This window comes from Vicugna pacos, chromosome 31, assembly GCF_048564905.1.
Source record: "Vicugna pacos chromosome 31, VicPac4, whole genome shotgun sequence".
NCBI classification, from domain to species: Eukaryota; Metazoa; Chordata; class Mammalia; order Artiodactyla; family Camelidae; genus Vicugna; species Vicugna pacos.
The window spans coordinates 7,532,722-7,552,969 of record NC_133017.1 but is presented as its reverse complement, the minus strand read 5'-3'; positions in this window follow the sequence as shown (position 1 = coordinate 7,552,969).

The following is a 20,248-nucleotide window of genomic DNA, read 5'->3' as shown; positions in this document are numbered from 1 at the left end:
GCAGGAGAAACCCTTACTCTGGTTTCTCAGTCTGTTTCCTAGTGCCGGTTTGAAGTGCCTGCCGTTTTCACTGTAAAACCGATTTGGAGCTTGTTCCACCCCATATATATGTATGGAGTGGGGTTGGCAACTGAAAAGAAACTTTGTGTTCCCTTCAAGCTAGGTGAAGGACGGCTTTCACACACACTTATCTCTCAGAACTGAGCATGTGGAGAGACGTTCGTTCATCCAGCACAAAGGGAACGGGTTGCAGGTTAAACCATTACTCTGGTTTCTCAGTCTGTTTCCTAGTGCCGGTTTGAAGTGCCTGCCGTTTTCACTGTAAAACCGAGTTGGAGCTTTTACCTCCCCATATATATGTATGGAGTGGTGTTTGCAACTGAAAAGGAACTTTGTGTTCCCTTCAAGCTAGGTGAAGGACGGCTTTCACACACACTTATCTCTCTGAACTGAGCATGTGGAGAGACGTTCGTTTATCAAGCACAAAGGGAACGGGTTGAAGGAGAAACCCTTACTCTGGTTTCTCAGTCTGTTTCCTAGTGCCGGTTTGAAGTGCCTGCCGTTTTCACTGTAAAACCGAGTTGGAGCTTGTTCCACCCCATATATATGTATGGAGTGGGGTTTGCAACTGAAAAGAAACTTTGTGTTCCCTTCAAGCTAGTTGAAGGACGGCTTTCACACACACTTATCTCTCAGAACTGAGCATGTGGAGAGACTTTCTTTCATCCAGCACAAAGGGAACGGGTTGTAGGAGAAACCCTTACTCTGGTTTCTCAGTCTGTTTCCTAGTGCTGGTTTGAAGTGCCTGCATTTTTCACTGTAAAACCGAGTTGGAGCTTGTACCTCCCCATATATATGTATGGATTGGAGTTTGCAAGTGAAAAGAAACTTTGTGTTCCCTTCAAGCTAGGTGAAGGACGGCTTTCACACACACTTATCTCTCAGAACTGAGCATGTGGAGAGACGTTCGTTCATCCAGCACAAAGGGAACGGGTTGCAGGTTAAACCATTACTCTGGTTTCTCAGTCTGTTTCCTAGTGCCGGTTTGAAGTGCCTGCCGTTTTCACTGTAAAACCGAGTTGGAGCTTGTACCTCCCCATATATATGTATGGAGTGGAGTTTGAAACTGGAAAGAAACTTTGTGTTCCATTCAAGCTAGGTGAAGGACGGCTTTCACACACACTTATCTCTCAGAACTGAGCATGTGGAGAGACGTTCGTTCATCCAGCATAAAGGGAACGGGTTGCAGAAAAACCCTTACTCTGGTTTCTCAGTCTGTTTCCTAGTGCCGGTTTGAAGTGCCTGCCTTTTTCACTGTAAAACCGAGTTGGAGCTTTTACCTCCCCATATATATGTATGGAGTGGTGTTTGCAACTGAAAAGGAACTTTGTGTTCCCTTCAAGCTAGTTGAAGGACGGCTTTCACACACACTTTTGTCTCAGAACTGAGCATGTGGAGAGACGTTCGTTCATCCAGCACAAAGGGAACGGGTTGCAGGAGAAACCCTTACTCTGGTTTCTCAGTCTGTTTCCTAGTGCCGGTTTGAAGTGCCTGACGTTTTCACTGTAAAACCGAGTTGGAGCTTGTACCTCCCCATATATATGTATGGAGTGGAGTTGGAAACTGAAAAGAAACTTTGTGTTCCCTTCAAGCTAGGTGAAGGACGGCTTTCACACACACTTATCTCTCAGAACTGAGCATGTGGAGAGACGTTCGTTCATCCAGCACAAAGGGAACGGGTTGCAGGAGAAACCCTTACTCTGGTTTCTCAGTCTGTTTCCTAGTGCCGGTTTGAAGTGCCTGCCGTTTTCACTGTAAAACCGAGTTGGAGCTTGTAACTCCCCATATATATGTATGGAGTGGGGTTTGCAACTGAAAAGAAACATTGTGTTCCCTTCAAGCTAGGTGAAGGACGGCTTTCACACACACTTATCTCTCAGAACTGAGCATGTGGAGAGACGTTCGTTCATCCAGCACAAAGGGAACTGTTTGCAGGAGAAACCCTTACTTTGGTTTCTCAGTCTGTTTCCTAGTGCCGGTTTGAAGTACCTGCCGTTTTCACTGTAAAATCGAGTTGGAGCTTGTTCCACCCCATGTATATGTATGGAGTGGGGTTGGCAACTGAAAAGAAACCTTGTGTTCCCTTCAAGCTAGGTGAAGGACGGCTTTCACACACACTTATCTCTCAGAACTGAGCATGTGGAGAGACGTTCGTTCATCCAGGACAAAGGGAACGGGTTGCAGGTGAAACACTTACTCTGGTTTCTCAGTCTATTTCCTAGTGTCGGTTTGAAGTGCCTGCCGTTTTCACTATAAAACCGAGTTGGAGCTTGTACCTTCCCATATATTTGTATGGAGTGGAGTTTGCAACTGAAAAGAAACTTTGTGTTCCCTTCAAGCTAGGTGAAGGACGGCTTTCACACCCATTTAACTCTCAGAACTTAGCATGTGGAGAGACGTTCATTCATCCAGCACAAAGGGAACGGGTTGCAGGAGAAACCCTTACTCTGGTTTCTCAGTCTGTTTCCTAGTGCCGGTTTGAAGTGCCTGCCTTTTTCACTGTAAAACCGAGTTGGAGCTTTTACCTCCCCATATATATGTATGGAGTGGTGTTTGCAACTGAAAAGGAACTTTGTGTTCCCTTCAAGCTAGGTGAAGGACGGCTTTCACACACACTTATCTCTCAGAACTGAGCATGTGGAGAGACGTTCATTTATCAAGCACAAAGGGAACGGGTTGCAGGAGAAACCCTTACTCTGGTTTCTCAGTCTGTTTCCTAGTGCCGGTTTGAAGTGCCTGCCGTTTTCACTGTAAAACCGATTTGGAGCTTGTTCCACCCCATATATATGTATGGAGTGGGGTTGGCAACTGAAAAGAAACTTTGTGTTCCCTTCAAGCTAGGTGAAGGACGGCTTTCACACACACTTATCTCTCAGAACTGAGCATGTGGAGAGACGTTCGTTCATCCAGCACAAAGGGAACGGGTTGCAGGTTAAACCATTACTCTGGTTTCTCAGTCTGTTTCCTAGTGCCGGTTTGAAGTGCCTGCCGTTTTCACTGTAAAACCGAGTTGGAGCTTTTACCTCCCCATATATATGTATGGAGTGGTGTTTGCAACTGAAAAGGAACTTTGTGTTCCCTTCAAGCTAGGTGAAGGACGGCTTTCACACACACTTATCTCTCTGAACTGAGCATGTGGAGAGACGTTCGTTTATCAAGCACAAAGGGAACGGGTTGAAGGAGAAACCCTTACTCTGGTTTCTCAGTCTGTTTCCTAGTGCCGGTTTGAAGTGCCTGCCGTTTTCACTGTAAAACCGAGTTGGAGCTTGTTCCACCCCATATATATGTATGGAGTGGGGTTTGCAACTGAAAAGAAACTTTGTGTTCCCTTCAAGCTAGTTGAAGGACGGCTTTCACACACACTTATCTCTCAGAACTGAGCATGTGGAGAGACTTTCTTTCATCCAGCACAAAGGGAACGGGTTGCAGGAGAAACCCTTACTCTGGTTTCTCAGTCTGTTTCCTAGTGCTGGTTTGAAGTGCCTGCATTTTTCACTGTAAAACCGAGTTGGAGCTTGTACCTCCCCATATATATGTATGGATTGGAGTTTGCAAGTGAAAAGAAACTTTGTGTTCCCTTCAAGCTAGGTGAAGGACGGCTTTCACACACACTTATCTCTCAGAACTGAGCATGTGGAGAGACGTTCGTTCATCCAGCACAAAGGGAACGGGTTGCAGGTTAAACCATTACTCTGGTTTCTCAGTCTGTTTCCTAGTGCCGGTTTGAAGTGCCTGCCGTTTTCACTGTAAAACCGAGTTGGAGCTTGTACCTCCCCATATATATGTATGGAGTGGAGTTGGAAACTGAAAAGAAACTTTGTGTTCCCTTCAAGCTAGGTGAAGGACGGCTTTCACACACACTTATCTCTCAGAACTGAGCATGTGGAGAGACGTTCGTTCATCCAGCACAAAGGGAACGGGTTGCAGGAGAAACCCTTACTCTGGTTTCTCAGTCTGTTTCCTAGTGCCGGTTTGAAGTGCCTGCCGTTTTCACTGTAAAACCGAGTTGGAGCTTGTAACTCCCCATATATATGTATGGAGTGGGGTTTGCAACTGAAAAGAAACATTGTGTTCCCTTCAAGCTAGGTGAAGGACGGCTTTCACACACACTTATCTCTCAGAACTGAGCATGTGGAGAGACGTTCGTTCATCCAGCACAAAGGGAACTGTTTGCAGGAGAAACCCTTACTCTGGTTTCTCAGTCTGTTTCCTAGTGCCGGTTTGAAGTACCTGCCGTTTTCACTGTAAAATCGAGTTGGAGCTTGTTCCACCCCATGTATATGTATGGAGTGGGGTTGGCAACTGAAAAGAAACCTTGTGTTCCCTTCAAGCTAGGTGAAGGACGGCTTTCACACACACTTATCTCTCAGAACTGAGCATGTGGAGAGACGTTCGTTCATCCAGGACAAAGGGAACGGGTTGCAGGTGAAACACTTACTCTGGTTTCTCAGTCTATTTCCTAGTGTCGGTTTGAAGTGCCTGCCGTTTTCACTATAAAACCGAGTTGGAGCTTGTACCTCCCCATATATTTGTATGGAGTGGAGTTTGCAACTGAAAAGAAACTTTGTGTTCCCTTCAAGCTAGGTGAAGGACGGCTTTCACACCCATTTAACTCTCAGAACTTAGCATGTGGAGAGACGTTCATTCATCCAGCACAAAGGGAACGGGTTGCAGGAGAAACCCTTACTCTGGTTTCTCAGTCTGTTTCCTAGTGCCGGTTTGAAGTGCCTGCCTTTTTCACTGTAAAACCGAGTTGGAGCTTTTACCTCCCCATATATATGTAAGGAGTGGTGTTTGCAACTGAAAAGGAACTTTGTGTTCCCTTCAAGCTAGGTGAAGGACGGCTTTCACACACACTTATCTCTCAGAACTGAGCATGTGGAGAGACGTTCATTTATCAAGCACAAAGGGAACGGGTTGCAGGAGAAACCCTTACTCTGGTTTCTCAGTCTGTTTCCTAGTGCCGGTTTGAAGTGCCTGCCGTTTTCACTGTAAAACCGATTTGGAGCTTGTTCCACCCCATATATATGTATGGAGTGGGGTTGGCAACTGAAAAGAAACTTTGTGTTCCCTTCAAGCTAGGTGAAGGACGGCTTTCACACACACTTATCTCTCAGAACTGAGCATGTGGAGAGACGTTCGTTCATCCAGCACAAAGGGAACGGGTTGCAGGTTAAACCATTACTCTGGTTTCTCAGTCTGTTTCCTAGTGCCGGTTTGAAGTGCCTGCCGTTTTCACTGTAAAACCGAGTTGGAGCTTTTACCTCCCCATATATATGTATGGAGTGGTGTTTGCAACTGAAAAGGAACTTTGTGTTCCCTTCAAGCTAGGTGAAGGACGGCTTTCACACACACTTATCTCTCTGAACTGAGCATGTGGAGAGACGTTCGTTTATCAAGCACAAAGGGAACGGGTTGAAGGAGAAACCCTTACTCTGGTTTCTCAGTCTGTTTCCTAGTGCCGGTTTGAAGTGCCTGCCGTTTTCACTGTAAAACCGAGTTGGAGCTTGTTCCACCCCATATATATGTATGGAGTGGGGTTTGCAACTGAAAAGAAACTTTGTGTTCCCTTCAAGCTAGTTGAAGGACGGCTTTCACACACACTTATCTCTCAGAACTGAGCATGTGGAGAGACTTTCTTTCATCCAGCACAAAGGGAACGGGTTGCAGGAGAAACCCTTACTCTGGTTTCTCAGTCTGTTTCCTAGTGCTGGTTTGAAGTGCCTGCATTTTTCACTGTAAAACCGAGTTGCAGCTTGTACCTCCCCATATATATGTATGGATTGGAGTTTGCAAGTGAAAAGAAACTTTGTGTTCCCTTCAAGCTAGGTGAAGGACGGCTTTCACACACACTTATCTCTCAGAACTGAGCATGTGGAGAGACGTTCGTTCATCCAGCACAAAGGGAACGGGTTGCAGGTTAAACCATTACTCTGGTTTCTCAGTCTGTTTCCTAGTGCCGGTTTGAAGTGCCTGCCGTTTTCACTGTAAAACCGAGTTGGAGCTTGTACCTCCCCATATATATGTATGGAGTGGAGTTTGAAACTGGAAAGAAACTTTGTGTTCCATTCAAGCTAGGTGAAGGACGGCTTTCACACACACTTATCTCTCAGAACTGAGCATGTGGAGAGACGTTCGTTCATCCAGCATAAAGGGAACGGGTTGCAGAAAAACCCTTACTCTGGTTTCTCAGTCTGTTTCCTAGTGCCGGTTTGAAGTGCCTGCCTTTTTCACTGTAAAACCGAGTTGGAGCTTTTACCTCCCCATATATATGTATGGAGTGGTGTTTGCAACTGAAAAGGAACTTTGTGTTCCCTTCAAGCTAGTTGAAGGACGGCTTTCACACACACTTTTGTCTCAGAACTGAGCATGTGGAGAGACGTTCGTTCATCCAGCACAAAGGGAACGGGTTGCAGGAGAAACCCTTACTCTGGTTTCTCAGTCTGTTTCCTAGTGCCGGTTTGAAGTGCCTGACGTTTTCACTGTAAAACCGAGTTGGAGCTTGTACCTCCCCATATATATGTATGGAGTGGAGTTGGAAACTGAAAAGAAACTTTGTGTTCCCTTCAAGCTAGGTGAAGGACGGCTTTCACACACACTTATCTCTCAGAACTGAGCATGTGGAGAGACGTTCGTTCATCCAGCACAAAGGGAACGGGTTGCAGGAGAAACCCTTACTCTGGTTTCTCAGTCTGTTTCCTAGTGCCGGTTTGAAGTGCCTGCCGTTTTCACTGTAAAACCGAGTTGGAGCTTGTAACTCCCCATATATATGTATGGAGTGGGGTTTGCAACTGAAAAGAAACATTGTGTTCCCTTCAAGCTAGGTGAAGGACGGCTTTCACACACACTTATCTCTCAGAACTGAGCATGTGGAGAGACGTTCGTTCATCCAGCACAAAGGGAACTGTTTGCAGGAGAAACCCTTACTCTGGTTTCTCAGTCTGTTTCCTAGTGCCGGTTTGAAGTACCTGCCGTTTTCACTGTAAAATCGAGTTGGAGCTTGTTCCACCCCATGTATATGTATGGAGTGGGGTTGGCAACTGAAAAGAAACCTTGTGTTCCCTTCAAGCTAGGTGAAGGACGGCTTTCACACACACTTATCTCTCAGAACTGAGCATGTGGAGAGACGTTCGTTCATCCAGGACAAAGGGAACGGTTTGCAGGTGAAACACTTACTCTGGTTTCTCAGTCTATTTCCTAGTGTCGGTTTGAAGTGCCTGCCGTTTTCACTATAAAACCGAGTTGGAGCTTGTACCTTCCCATATATTTGTATGGAGTGGAGTTTGCAACTGAAAAGAAACTTTGTGTTCCCTTCAAGCTAGGTGAAGGACGGCTTTCACACCCATTTAACTCTCAGAACTTAGCATGTGGAGAGACGTTCATTCATCCAGCACAAAGGGAACGGGTTGCAGGAGAAACCCTTACTCTGGTTTCTCAGTCTGTTTCCTAGTGCCGGTTTGAAGTGCCTGCCTTTTTCACTGTAAAACCGAGTTGGAGCTTTTACCTCCCCATATATATGTATGGAGTGGTGTTTGCAACTGAAAAGGAACTTTGTGTTCCCTTCAAGCTAGGTGAAGGACGGCTTTCACACACACTTATCTCTCAGAACTGAGCATGTGGAGAGACGTTCATTTATCAAGCACAAAGGGAACGGGTTGCAGGAGAAACCCTTACTCTGGTTTCTCAGTCTGTTTCCTAGTGCCGGTTTGAAGTGCCTGCCGTTTTCACTGTAAAACCGATTTGGAGCTTGTTCCACCCCATATATATGTATGGAGTGGGGTTGGCAACTGAAAAGAAACTTTGTGTTCCCTTCAAGCTAGGTGAAGGACGGCTTTCACACACACTTATCTCTCAGAACTGAGCATGTGGAGAGACGTTCGTTCATCCAGCACAAAGGGAACGGGTTGCAGGTTAAACCATTACTCTGGTTTCTCAGTCTGTTTCCTAGTGCCGGTTTGAAGTGCCTGCCGTTTTCACTGTAAAACCGAGTTGGAGCTTTTACCTCCCCATATATATGTATGGAGTGGTGTTTGCAACTGAAAAGGAACTTTGTGTTCCCTTCAAGCTAGGTGAAGGACGGCTTTCACACACACTTATCTCTCTGAACTGAGCATGTGGAGAGACGTTCGTTTATCAAGCACAAAGGGAACGGGTTGAAGGAGAAACCCTTACTCTGGTTTCTCAGTCTGTTTCCTAGTGCCGGTTTGAAGTGCCTGCCGTTTTCACTGTAAAACCGAGTTGGAGCTTGTTCCACCCCATATATATGTATGGAGTGGGGTTTGCAACTGAAAAGAAACTTTGTGTTCCCTTCAAGCTAGTTGAAGGACGGCTTTCACACACACTTATCTCTCAGAACTGAGCATGTGGAGAGACTTTCTTTCATCCAGCACAAAGGGAACGGGTTGCAGGAGAAACCCTTACTCTGGTTTCTCAGTCTGTTTCCTAGTGCTGGTTTGAAGTGCCTGCATTTTTCACTGTAAAACCGAGTTGGAGCTTGTACCTCCCCATATATATGTATGGATTGGAGTTTGCAAGTGAAAAGAAACTTTGTGTTCCCTTCAAGCTAGGTGAAGGACGGCTTTCACACACACTTATCTCTCAGAACTGAGCATGTGGAGAGACGTTCGTTCATCCAGCACAAAGGGAACGGGTTGCAGGTTAAACCATTACTCTGGTTTCTCAGTCTGTTTCCTAGTGCCGGTTTGAAGTGCCTGCCGTTTTCACTGTAAAACCGAGTTGGAGCTTGTACCTCCCCATATATATGTATGGAGTGGAGTTTGAAACTGGAAAGAAACTTTGTGTTCCATTCAAGCTAGGTGAAGGACGGCTTTCACACACACTTATCTCTCAGAACTGAGCATGTGGAGAGACGTTCGTTCATCCAGCATAAAGGGAACGGGTTGCAGAAAAACCCTTACTCTGGTTTCTCAGTCTGTTTCCTAGTGCCGGTTTGAAGTGCCTGCCTTTTTCACTGTAAAACCGAGTTGGGGCTTGTACCTCCCCATATATATGTATGGAGTGGTGTTTGCAACTGAAAAGGAACTTTGTGTTCCCTTCAAGCTAGTTGAAGGACGGCTTTCACACACACTTTTGTCTCAGAACTGAGCATGTGGAGAGACGTTCGTTCATCCAGCACAAAGGGAACGGGTTGCAGGAGAAACCCTTACTCTGGTTTCTCAGTCTGTTTCCTAGTGCCGGTTTGAAGTGCCTGACGTTTTCACTGTAAAACCGAGTTGGAGCTTGTACCTCCCCATATATATGTATGGAGTGGAGTTGGAAACTGAAAAGAAACTTTGTGTTCCCTTCAAGCTAGGTGAAGGACGGCTTTCACACACACTTATCTCTCAGAACTGAGCATGTGGAGAGACGTTCGTTCATCCAGCACAAAGGGAACGGGTTGCAGGAGAAACCCTTACTCTGGTTTCTCAGTCTGTTTCCTAGTGCCGGTTTGAAGTGCCTGCCGTTTTCACTGTAAAACCGAGTTGGAGCTTGTAACTCCCCATATATATGTATGGAGTGGGGTTTGCAACTGAAAAGAAACATTGTGTTCCCTTCAAGCTAGGTGAAGGACGGCTTTCACACACACTTATCTCTCAGAACTGAGCATGTGGAGAGACGTTCGTTCATCCAGCACAAAGGGAACTGTTTGCAGGAGAAACCCTTACTCTGGTTTCTCAGTCTGTTTCCTAGTGCCGGTTTGAAGTACCTGCCGTTTTCACTGTAAAATCGAGTTGGAGCTTGTTCCACCCCATGTATATGTATGGAGTGGGGTTGGCAACTGAAAAGAAACCTTGTGTTCCCTTCAAGCTAGGTGAAGGACGGCTTTCACACACACTTATCTCTCAGAACTGAGCATGTGGAGAGACGTTCGTTCATCCAGCACAAAGGGAACGGGTTGCAGGAGAAACCCTTACTCTGGTTTCTCAGTCTGTTTCCTAGTGCCGGTTTGAAGTGCCTGCCGTTTTCACTGTAAAACCGAGTTGGAGCTTGTACCTCCCCATATATATGTATGGAGTGGATTTTGCAACTGAAAAGGAACTTTGTGTTTCCTTCAAGCTAGGTGAAGGACGGCTTTCACACACACTTATCTCTCAGAACTGAGCATGTGGAGAGACGTTCGTTCATCCAGCACAAAGGGAACGGGTTGCAGGAGAAACCCTTACTCTGGTTTCTCAGTCTGTTTCCTAGTGCCGGTTTGAAGTGCCTGCCGTTTTCACTGTAAAACCGAGTTGGAGCTTGTTCCACCCCATAAATATGTATGGAGTGGGGTTGACAAATGAAAAGAAACTTTGTGTTCCCTTCAAGCTAGGTGAAGGACAGGTTTCACACACACTTATCTCTCAGAACTGAGCATGTGGAGAGACGTTCTTTCATCCAGCACAAAGGGAACGGGTTGCAGGAGAATCCCTTACTCTGGTTTCTCAGTCTGTTTCCTAGTGCCGGTTTGATATGCCTGCCGTTTTCACTGTAAAATCCAGTTGGAACTTGTACCTCCCCATATATATGTATGGAGTGGAGTTTGCCACTGAAAAGAAACTTTGTTTTCTCTTCAAGCTAGGTGAAGGACGGCTTTCACACACACTTATCTCTCAGAACTGAGCATGTGGAGAGACGTTCTTTCATCCAGCACAAAGGGAACGGGTTGCAGGAGAAACCCTTACTCTGGATTCTCTGTCTGTTTCCTAGTGCCGGTTTGAAGTGCCTGACGTTTTCACTGTAAAACCGAGTTGGAGCTTGTACCTCCCCGTATATTTGTATGGAGTGGAGTTGGCAACTGAAAAGAAACTATGTGTTCCCTTCAAGCTAGGTGAAGGACGGCTTTCACACACACTTATCTCTCAGAACTGAGCATGTGGAGAGACGTTCGTTCATCTAGCACAAAGGGAACGGGTTGCAGGAGAAACCCTTACTCTGGTTTCTCAGTCTGTTTCCTAGTGCCGGTTTGAAGTGCCTGCCGTTTTCACTGTAAAACCGAGTTGGAGCTTGTACCTCCCCATATATATGTATGGAGTGGAGTTGGCAACTGAAAAGAAACTTTGTATTCCCTTCAAGCTAGGTGAAGGACGGCTTTCACACCCACTTATCTCTCAGAACTGAGCATGTGGAGAGACGTTCGTTCATCCAGCACAAAGGGAACGGGTTGCAGGAGAAACCCTTACTCTGGTTTCTCAGTCTGTTTCCTAGTGCCGGTTTGATGTGCCTGCCGTTTTCACTGTAAAACCCAGTTGGAGCTTGTACCTCCCCATATATATGTATGGAGTGGAGTTTGCCACTGAAAAGAAACTTTGTTTTCAATTCAAGCTAGATGAAGGACGGCTTTCACACACACTTATCTCTCAGAACTGAGCATGTGGAGAGACGTTCGTTCATCCAGCACAAAGGGAACGGGTTGCAGGAGAAACCCTTACTCTGGTTTCTCTGTCTATTTCCTAGTGCCGGTTTTAAGTGCCTTCCGTTTTCACTATAAAACCGAGTTGGAGCTTGTACCTCCCCATATATATGTATGGAGTGGAGTTTGCAACTGAAAAGAAACTTTGTGTTCCCTTCAAGCTAGGTGAAGGACGGCTTTCACACACACTTATCTCTCAGAACTGAGCATGTGGAGAGACGTTCGTTCATCCAGCATAAAGGGAACGGGTTGCAGGAGAAACCCTTACTCTGGTTTCTCAGTCTGTTTCCTAGTGCCGGTTTGAAGTGCCTGCCTTTTTCACTGTAAAACCGAGTTGGAGCTTTTACCTCCCCATATATATGTATGGAGTGGTGTTTGCAACTGAAAAGGAACTTTGTGTTCCCTTCAAGCTAGGTGAAGGACGGCTTTCACACACACTTATCTCTCAGAACTGAGCATGTGGAGAGACGTTCGTTCATCCAGCACAAAGGGAACGGGTTGCAGGTTAAACCATTACTCTGGTTTCTCAGTCTGTTTCCTAGTGCCGGTTTGAAGTGCCTGCCGTTTTCACTGTAAAACCGAGTTGGAGCTTGTACCTCCCCATATATATGTATGGAGTGGAGTTTGCAACTGAAAAGAAACTTTGTGTTCCATTCAAGCTATGTGAAGGACGGCTTTCACACACACTTATCTCTCAGAACTGAGCATGTGTAGAGACGTTCGTTCATCCAGCACAAGGGAACGGGTTGCAGGAGAAACCCTTACTCTGGTTTCTCAGTCTATTTCCTAGTGCCGGTTTTAAGTGCCTTCCGTTTTCACTATAAAACCGAGTTGGAGCTTGTACCTCCCCATATATATGTATGGAGTGGAGTTTGCAACTGAAAAGAAACTTTGTGTTCCCTTCAAGCTAGGTGAAGGACGGCTTTCACACACACTTATCTCTCAGAACTGAGCATGTGGAGAGACGTTCGTTTATCAAGCACAAAGGGAACGGGTTGAAGGAGAAACCCTTACTCTGGTTTCTCAGTCTGTTTCCTAGTGCCGGTTTGAAGTGCCTGCCGTTTTCACTGTATAACCGAGTTGGAGCTTGTTCCACCCCATATATATGTATGGAGTGGGGTTTGCAACTGAAAAGAAACTTTGTGTTCCCTTCAAGCTAGGTGAAGGACGGCTTTCACACACACTTATCTCTCAGAACTGAGCATGTGGAGAGACTTTCTTTCATCCAGCACAAAGGGAACGGGTTGCAGGGGAAACCCTTACTCTGGTTTCTCAGTCTGTTTCCTAGTGCTGGTTTGAAGTGCCTGCATTTTTCACTGTAAAACCGAGTTGGAGCTTGTACCTCCCCATATATATGTATGGATTGGAGTTTGCAACTGAAAAGAAACTTTGTGTTCCCTTCAAGCTAGGTGAAGGACGGCTTTCACACACCCTTATCTCTCAGAACTGAGCATGTGGAGAGACGTTCGTTCATCCAGCACAAAGGGAACGGGTTGCAGGTTAAACCATTACTCTGGTTTCTCAGTCTGTTTCCTAGTGCCGGTTTGAAGTGCCTGCCGTTTTCACTGTAAAACCGAGTTGGAGCTTGTACCTCCCCATATATATGTATGGAGTGGAGTTTGAAACTGGAAAGAAACTTTGTGTTCCATTCAACCTAGGTGAAGGACGGCTTTCACACACACTTATCTCTCAGAACTGAGCATGTGGAGAGACGTTCGTTCATCCAGCATAAAGGGAACGGGTTGCAGAAGAAACCCTTACTCTGGTTTCTCAGTCTGTTTCCTAGTGCCGGTTTGAAGTGCCTGCCTTTTTCACTGTAAAACCGAGTTGGAGCTTTTACCTCCCCATATATATGTATGGAGTGGTGTTTGCAACTGAAAAGGAACTTTGTGTTCCCTTCAAGCTAGGTGAAGGACGGCTTTCACACACACTTTTGTCTCAGAACTGAGCATGTGGAGAGACGTTCGTTCATCCAGCACAAAGGGAACGGGTTGCAGGAGAAACCCTTACTCTGGTTTCTCAGTCTGTTCCCTAGTGCCGGTTTGAAGTGCCTGACGTTTTCACTGTAAAACCGAGTTGGAGCTTGTACCTCCCCATATATATGTATGGAGTGGAGTTGGCAACTGAAAAGAAACTTTGTGTTCCCTTCAAGCTAGGTGAAGGATGGCTTTCACACACACTTATCTCTCAGAACTGAGCATGTGGAGAGACGTTCGTTCATCCAGCACAAAGGGAACGGGTTGCAGGAGAAACCCTTACTCTGGTTTCTCAGTCTGTTTCCTAGTGCCGGTTTGAAGTGCCTGCCGTTTTCACTGTAAAACCGAGTTGGAGCTTGTAACTCCCCATATATATGTATGGAGTGGAGTTTGCAACTGAAAAGAAACTTTGTGTTCCCTTCAAGCTAGGTGAAGGACGGCTTTCACACACACTTATCTCTCAGAACTGAGCATGTGGAGAGACGTTCGTTCATCCAGCACAAAGGGAACGGTTTGCAGGAGAAACCCTTACTCTGGTTTCTCAGTCTGTTTCCTAGTGCCGGTTTGAAGTATCTGCCGTTTTCACTGTAAAATCGTGTTGGAGCTTGTTCCACCCCATGTATATGTATGGAGTGGGGTTGGCAACTGAAAAGAAACCTTGTGTTCCCTTCAAGCTAGATGAAGGACGGCTTTCACACACACTTATCTCTCAGAACTGAGCATGTGGAGAGACGTTCGTTCATCCAGCACAAAGGGAACGGGTTGCAGGAGAAACCCTTACTCTGGTTTCTCAGTCTGTTTCCTAGTGCCGGTTTGAAGTGCCTGCCGTTTTCACTGTAAAACCGAGTTGGAGCTTGTACCTCCCCATATATATGTATGGAGTGGAGTTTGCAACTGAAAAGGAACTTTGTGTTTCCTTCAAGCTAGGTGAAGGACGGCTTTCACACACACTTATCTCTCAGAACTGAGCATGTGGAGAGACGTTCGTTCATCCAGCACAAAGGGAACGGGTTGCAGGAGAAACCCTTACTCTGGTTTCTCAGTCTGTTTCCTAGTGCCGGTTTGAAGTGCCTGACGTTTTCACTGTAAAACCGAGTTGGAGCTTGTACCTCCCCATATATATGTATGGAGTGGAGTTGGCAACTGAAAAGAAACTTTGTGTTCCCTTCAAGCTAGGTGAAGGACGGCTTTCACACACACTTATCTCTCAGAACTGAGCATGTGGAGAGACGTTCGTTCATCCAGCACAAAGGGAACGGGTTGCAGGAGAAACCCTTACTCTGGTTTCTCAGTCTGTTTCCTAGTGCCGGTTTGAAGTGCCTGCCGTTTTCACTGTAAAACCGAGTTGGAGCTTGTAACTCCCCATATGTATGTATGGAGTGGAATTTGCAACTGAAAAGAAACTTTGTGTTCCCTTCAAGCTAGGTGAAGGACGGCTTTCACACACACTTATCTCTCAGAACTGAGCATGTGGAGAGACGTTCGTTCATCCAGCACAAAGGGAACGGTTTGCAGGAGAAACCCTTACTCTGGTTTCTCAGTCTGTTTCCTAGTGCCGGTTTGAAGTACCTGCCGATTTCACTGTAAAATCGAGTTGGAGCTTGTTCCACCCCATGTATATTTATGGAGTGGGGTTGGCAACTGAAAAGAAACCTTGTGTTCCCTTCAAGCTAGGTGAAGGACGGCTTTCACACACACTTATCTCTCAGAACTGAGCATGTGGAGAGACGTTCGTTCATCCAGCACAAAGGGAACGGGTTGCAGGAGAAACCCTTACTCTGGTTTCTCAGTCTGTTTCCTAGTGCCGGTTTGAAGTGCCTGCCGTTTTCACTGTAAAACCGAGTTGGGGCTTGTACCTCCCCATATATATGTATGGAGTGGATTTTGCAACTGAAAAGGAACTTTGTGTTTCCTTCAAGCTAGGTGAAGGACGGCTTTCACACACACTTATCTCTCAGAACTGAGCATGTGGAGAGACGTTCGTTCATCCAGCACAAAGGGAACGGGTTGCAGGAGAAACCCTTACTCTGGTTTCTCAGTCTGTTTCCTAGTGCCGGTTTGAAGTGCCTGCCGTTTTCACTGTAAAACCGAGTTGGAGCTTGTTCCACCCCATAAATATGTATGGAGTGGGGTTGACAAATGAAAAGAAACTTTGTGTTCCCTTCAAACTAGGTGAAGGACAGGTTTCACACACACTTATCTCTCAGAACTGAGCATGTGGAGAGACGTTCTTTCATCCAGCACAAAGGGAACGGGTTGCAGGAGAAACCCTTACTCTGGTTTCTCAGTCTGTTTCCTAGTGCCGGTTTGATATGCCTGCCGTTTTCACTGTAAAATCCAGTTGGAACTTGTACCTCCCCATATATATGTATGGAGTGGAGTTTGCCACTGAAAAGAAACTTTGTTTTCCCTTCAAGCTAGGTGAAGGACGGCTTTCACACACACTTATCTCTCAGAACTGAGCATGTGGAGGGACGTTCGTTCATCCAGCACAAAGGGAACGGGTTGCAGGAGAAACCCTTACTCTGGTTTCTCTGTCTGTTTCCTAGTGCCGGTTTGAAGTGCCTGACGTTTTCACTGTAAAACCGAGTTGGAGCTTGTACCTCCCCGTATATTTGTATGGAGTGGAGTTGGCAACTAAAAAGAAACTATGTGTTCCCTTCAAGCTAGGTGAAGGACGGCTTTCACACACACTTATCTCTCAGAACTGAGCATGTGGAGAGACGTTCGTTCATCTAGCACAATGGGAACGGGTTGCAGGAGAAACCCTTACTCTGGTTTCTCAGTCTGTTTCCTAGTGCCGGTTTGAAGTGCCTGCCGTTTTCACTGTAAAACCGAGTTGGAGCTTGTACCTCCCCATATATATGTATGGAGTGGAGTTTGCAACTGAAAAGAAACTTTGTATTCCCTTCAAGCTAGGTGAAGGACGGCTTTCACACCCACTTATCTCTCAGAACTGAGCATGTGGAGAGACATTCGTTCATCCAGCACAAAGGGAACGGGTTGCAGGATAAACCCTGACTCTGGTTTCTCAGTCTGTTTCCTAGTGCCAGTTTGAAGTGCCTGCCTTTTTCACTGTAAAACCGAGTTGGAGCTTGTACCGCCCCATATATATGTATGGAGTGGGGTTGGCAACTGAAAAGAAACTTTGTGTTCCCTTCAAGCTAGGTGAAGGACGGCTTTCACACACACTTATCTCTCAGAACTGAGCATGTGGAGAGACGTTCGTTCATCCAGCACAAAGGGAACGGGTTGCAGGAGAAACCCTTACTCTGGTTTCTCAGTCTGTTTCCTAGTGCCGGTTTGAAGTGCCTGCCGTTTTCACTGTAAAACCGAGTTGGAGCTTGTTTCAACCCATATATATGTATGGAGTGGAGTTGGCTACTGAAAAGAAACTTTGTGTTCCCTTCAAGCTAGGTGAAGGACGGCTTTCACACACACTTATCTCTCAGAACTGAGCATGTGGAGAGACGTTCGTTCATCCAGGACAAAGGGAACGGGTTGCAGGTGAAACACTTACTCTGGTTTCTCAGTCTATTTCCTAGTGTCGGTTTGAAGTGCCTGCCGTTTTCACTATAAAACCGAGTTGGAGCTTGTACCTCCCCATATATTTGTATGGAGTGGAGTTTGCAACTGAAAAGAAACTTTGTGTTCCCTTCAAGCTAGGTGAAGGACGGCTTTCACACCCATTTAACTCTCAGAACTTAGCATGTGGAGAGACGTTCATTCATCCAGCACAAAGGGAACGGGTTGCAGGAGAAACCCTTACTCTGGTTTCTCAGTCTGTTTCCTAGTGCCGGTTTGAAGTGCCTGCCTTTTTCACTGTAAAACCGAGTTGGAGCTTTTACCTCCCCATATATATGTATGGAGTGGTGTTTGCAACTGAAAAGGAACTTTGTGTTCCCTTCAAGCTAGGTGAAGGACGGCTTTCACACACACTTATCTCTCAGAACTGAGCATGTGGAGAGACGTTCATTTATCAAGCACAAAGGGAACGGGTTGCAGGAGAAACCCTTACTCTGGTTTCTCAGTCTGTTTCCTAGTGCCGGTTTGAAGTGCCTGCCGTTTTCACTGTAAAACCGATTTGGAGCTTGTTCCACCCCATATATATGTATGGAGTGGGGTTGGCAACTGAAAAGAAACTTTGTGTTCCCTTCAAGCTAGGTGAAGGACGGCTTTCACACACACTTATCTCTCAGAACTGAGCATGTGGAGAGACGTTCGTTCATCCAGCACAAAGGGAACGGGTTGCAGGTTAAACCATTACTCTGGTTTCTCAGTCTGTTTCCTAGTGCCGGTTTGAAGTGCCTGCCGTTTTCACTGTAAAACCGAGTTGGAGCTTTTACCTCCCCATATATATGTATGGAGTGGTGTTTGCAACTGAAAAGGAACTTTGTGTTCCCTTCAAGCTAGGTGAAGGACGGCTTTCACACACACTTATCTCTCTGAACTGAGCATGTGGAGAGACGTTCGTTTATCAAGCACAAAGGGAACGGGTTGAAGGAGAAACCCTTACTCTGGTTTCTCAGTCTGTTTCCTAGTGCCGGTTTGAAGTGCCTGCCGTTTTCACTGTAAAACCGAGTTGGAGCTTGTTCCACCCCATATATATGTATGGAGTGGGGTTTGCAACTGAAAAGAAACTTTGTGTTCCCTTCAAGCTAGTTGAAGGACGGCTTTCACACACACTTATCTCTCAGAACTGAGCATGTGGAGAGACTTTCTTTCATCCAGCACAAAGGGAACGGGTTGCAGGAGAAACCCTTACTCTGGTTTCTCAGTCTGTTTCCTAGTGCTGGTTTGAAGTGCCTGCATTTTTCACTGTAAAACCGAGTTGGAGCTTGTACCTCCCCATATATATGTATGGATTGGAGTTTGCAAGTGAAAAGAATCTTTGTGTTCCCTTCAAGCTAGGTGAAGGACGGCTTTCACACACACTTATCTCTCAGAACTGAGCATGTGGAGAGACGTTCGTTCATCCAGCACAAAGGGAACGGGTTGCAGGTTAAACCATTACTCTGGTTTCTCAGTCTGTTTCCTAGTGCCGGTTTGAAGTGCCTGCCGTTTTCACTGTAAAACCGAGTTGGAGCTTGTACCTCCCCATATATATGTATGGAGTGGAGTTTGAAACTGGAAAGAAACTTTGTGTTCCATTCAACCTAGGTGAAGGACGGCTTTCACACACACTTATCTCTCAGAACTGAGCATGTGGAGAGACGTTCGTTCATCCAGCATAAAGGGAACGGGTTGCAGAAAAACCCTTACTCTGGTTTCTCAGTCTGTTTCCTAGTGCCGGTTTGAAGTGCCTGCCTTTTTCACTGTAAAACCGAGTTGGAGCTTTTACCTCCCCATATATATGTATGGAGTGGTGTTTGCAACTGAAAAGGAACTTTGTGTTCCCTTCAAGCTAGTTGAAGGACGGCTTTCACACACACTTTTGTCTCAGAACTGAGCATGTGGAGAGACGTTCGTTCATCCAGCACAAAGGGAACGGGTTGCAGGAGAAACCCTTACTCTGGTTTCTCAGTCTGTTTCCTAGTGCCGGTTTGAAGTGCCTGACGTTTTCACTGTAAAACCGAGTTGGAGCTTGTACCTCCCCTTATATATGTATGGAGTGGAGTTGGAAACTGAAAAGAAACTTTGTGTTCCCTTCAAGCTAGGTGAAGGACGGCTTTCACACACACTTATCTCTCAGAACTGAGCATGTGGAGAGACGTTCGTTCATCCAGCACAAAGGGAACGGGTTGCAGGAGAATCCCTTACTCTGGTTTCTCAGTCTGTTTCCTAGTGCCGGTTTGAAGTGCCTGCCGTTTTCACTGTAAAACCGAGTTGGAGCTTGTAACTCCCCATATATATGTATGGAGTGGAGTTTGCAACTGAAAAGAAACTTTGTGTTCCCTTCAAGCTAGGTGAAGGACGGCTTTCACACACACTTATCTCTCAGAACTGAGCATGTGGAGAGACGTTCGTTCATCCAGCACAAAGGGAACTGTTTGCAGGAGAAACCCTTACTCTGGTTTCTCAGTCTGTTTCCTAGTGCCGGTTTGAAGTACCTGCCGTTTTCACTGTAAAATCGAGTTGGAGCTTGTTCAACCCCATGTATATGTATGGAGTGGGGTTGGCAACTGAAAAGAAACCTTGTGTTCCCTTCAAGCTAGGTGAAGGACGGCTTTCACACACACTTATCTCTCAGAACTGAGCATGTGGAGAGACGTTCGTTCATCCAGCACAAAGGGAACGGGTTGCAGGAGAAACCCTTACTCTGGTTTCTCAGTCTGTTTCCTAGTGCCGGTTTGAAGTGCCTGCCGTTTTCACTGTAAAACCGAGTTGGAGCTTGTACCTCCCCATATATATGTATGGAGTGGATTTTGCAACTGAAAAGGAACTTTGTGTTTCCTTCAAGCTAGGTGAAGGACGGCTTTCACACACACTTATCTCTCAGAACTGAGCATGTGGAGAGACGTTCGTTCATCCAGCACAAAGGGAACGGGTTGCAGGAGAAACCCTTACTCTGGTTTCTCAGTCTGTTTCCTAGTGCCGGTTTGAAGTGCCTGCCGTTTTCACTGTAAAACCGAGTTGGAGCTTGTTCCACCCCATAAATATGTATGGAGTGGGGTTGACAAATGAAAAGAAACTTTGTGTTCCCTTCAAGCTAGGTGAAGGACAGGTTTCACACACACTTATCTCTCAGAACTGAGCATGTGGAGAGACGTTCTTTCATCCAGCACAAAGGGAACGGGTTGCAGGAGAATCCCTTACTCTGGTTTCTCAGTCTGTTTCCTAGTGCCGGTTTGATATGCCTGCCGTTTTCACTGTAAAATCCAGT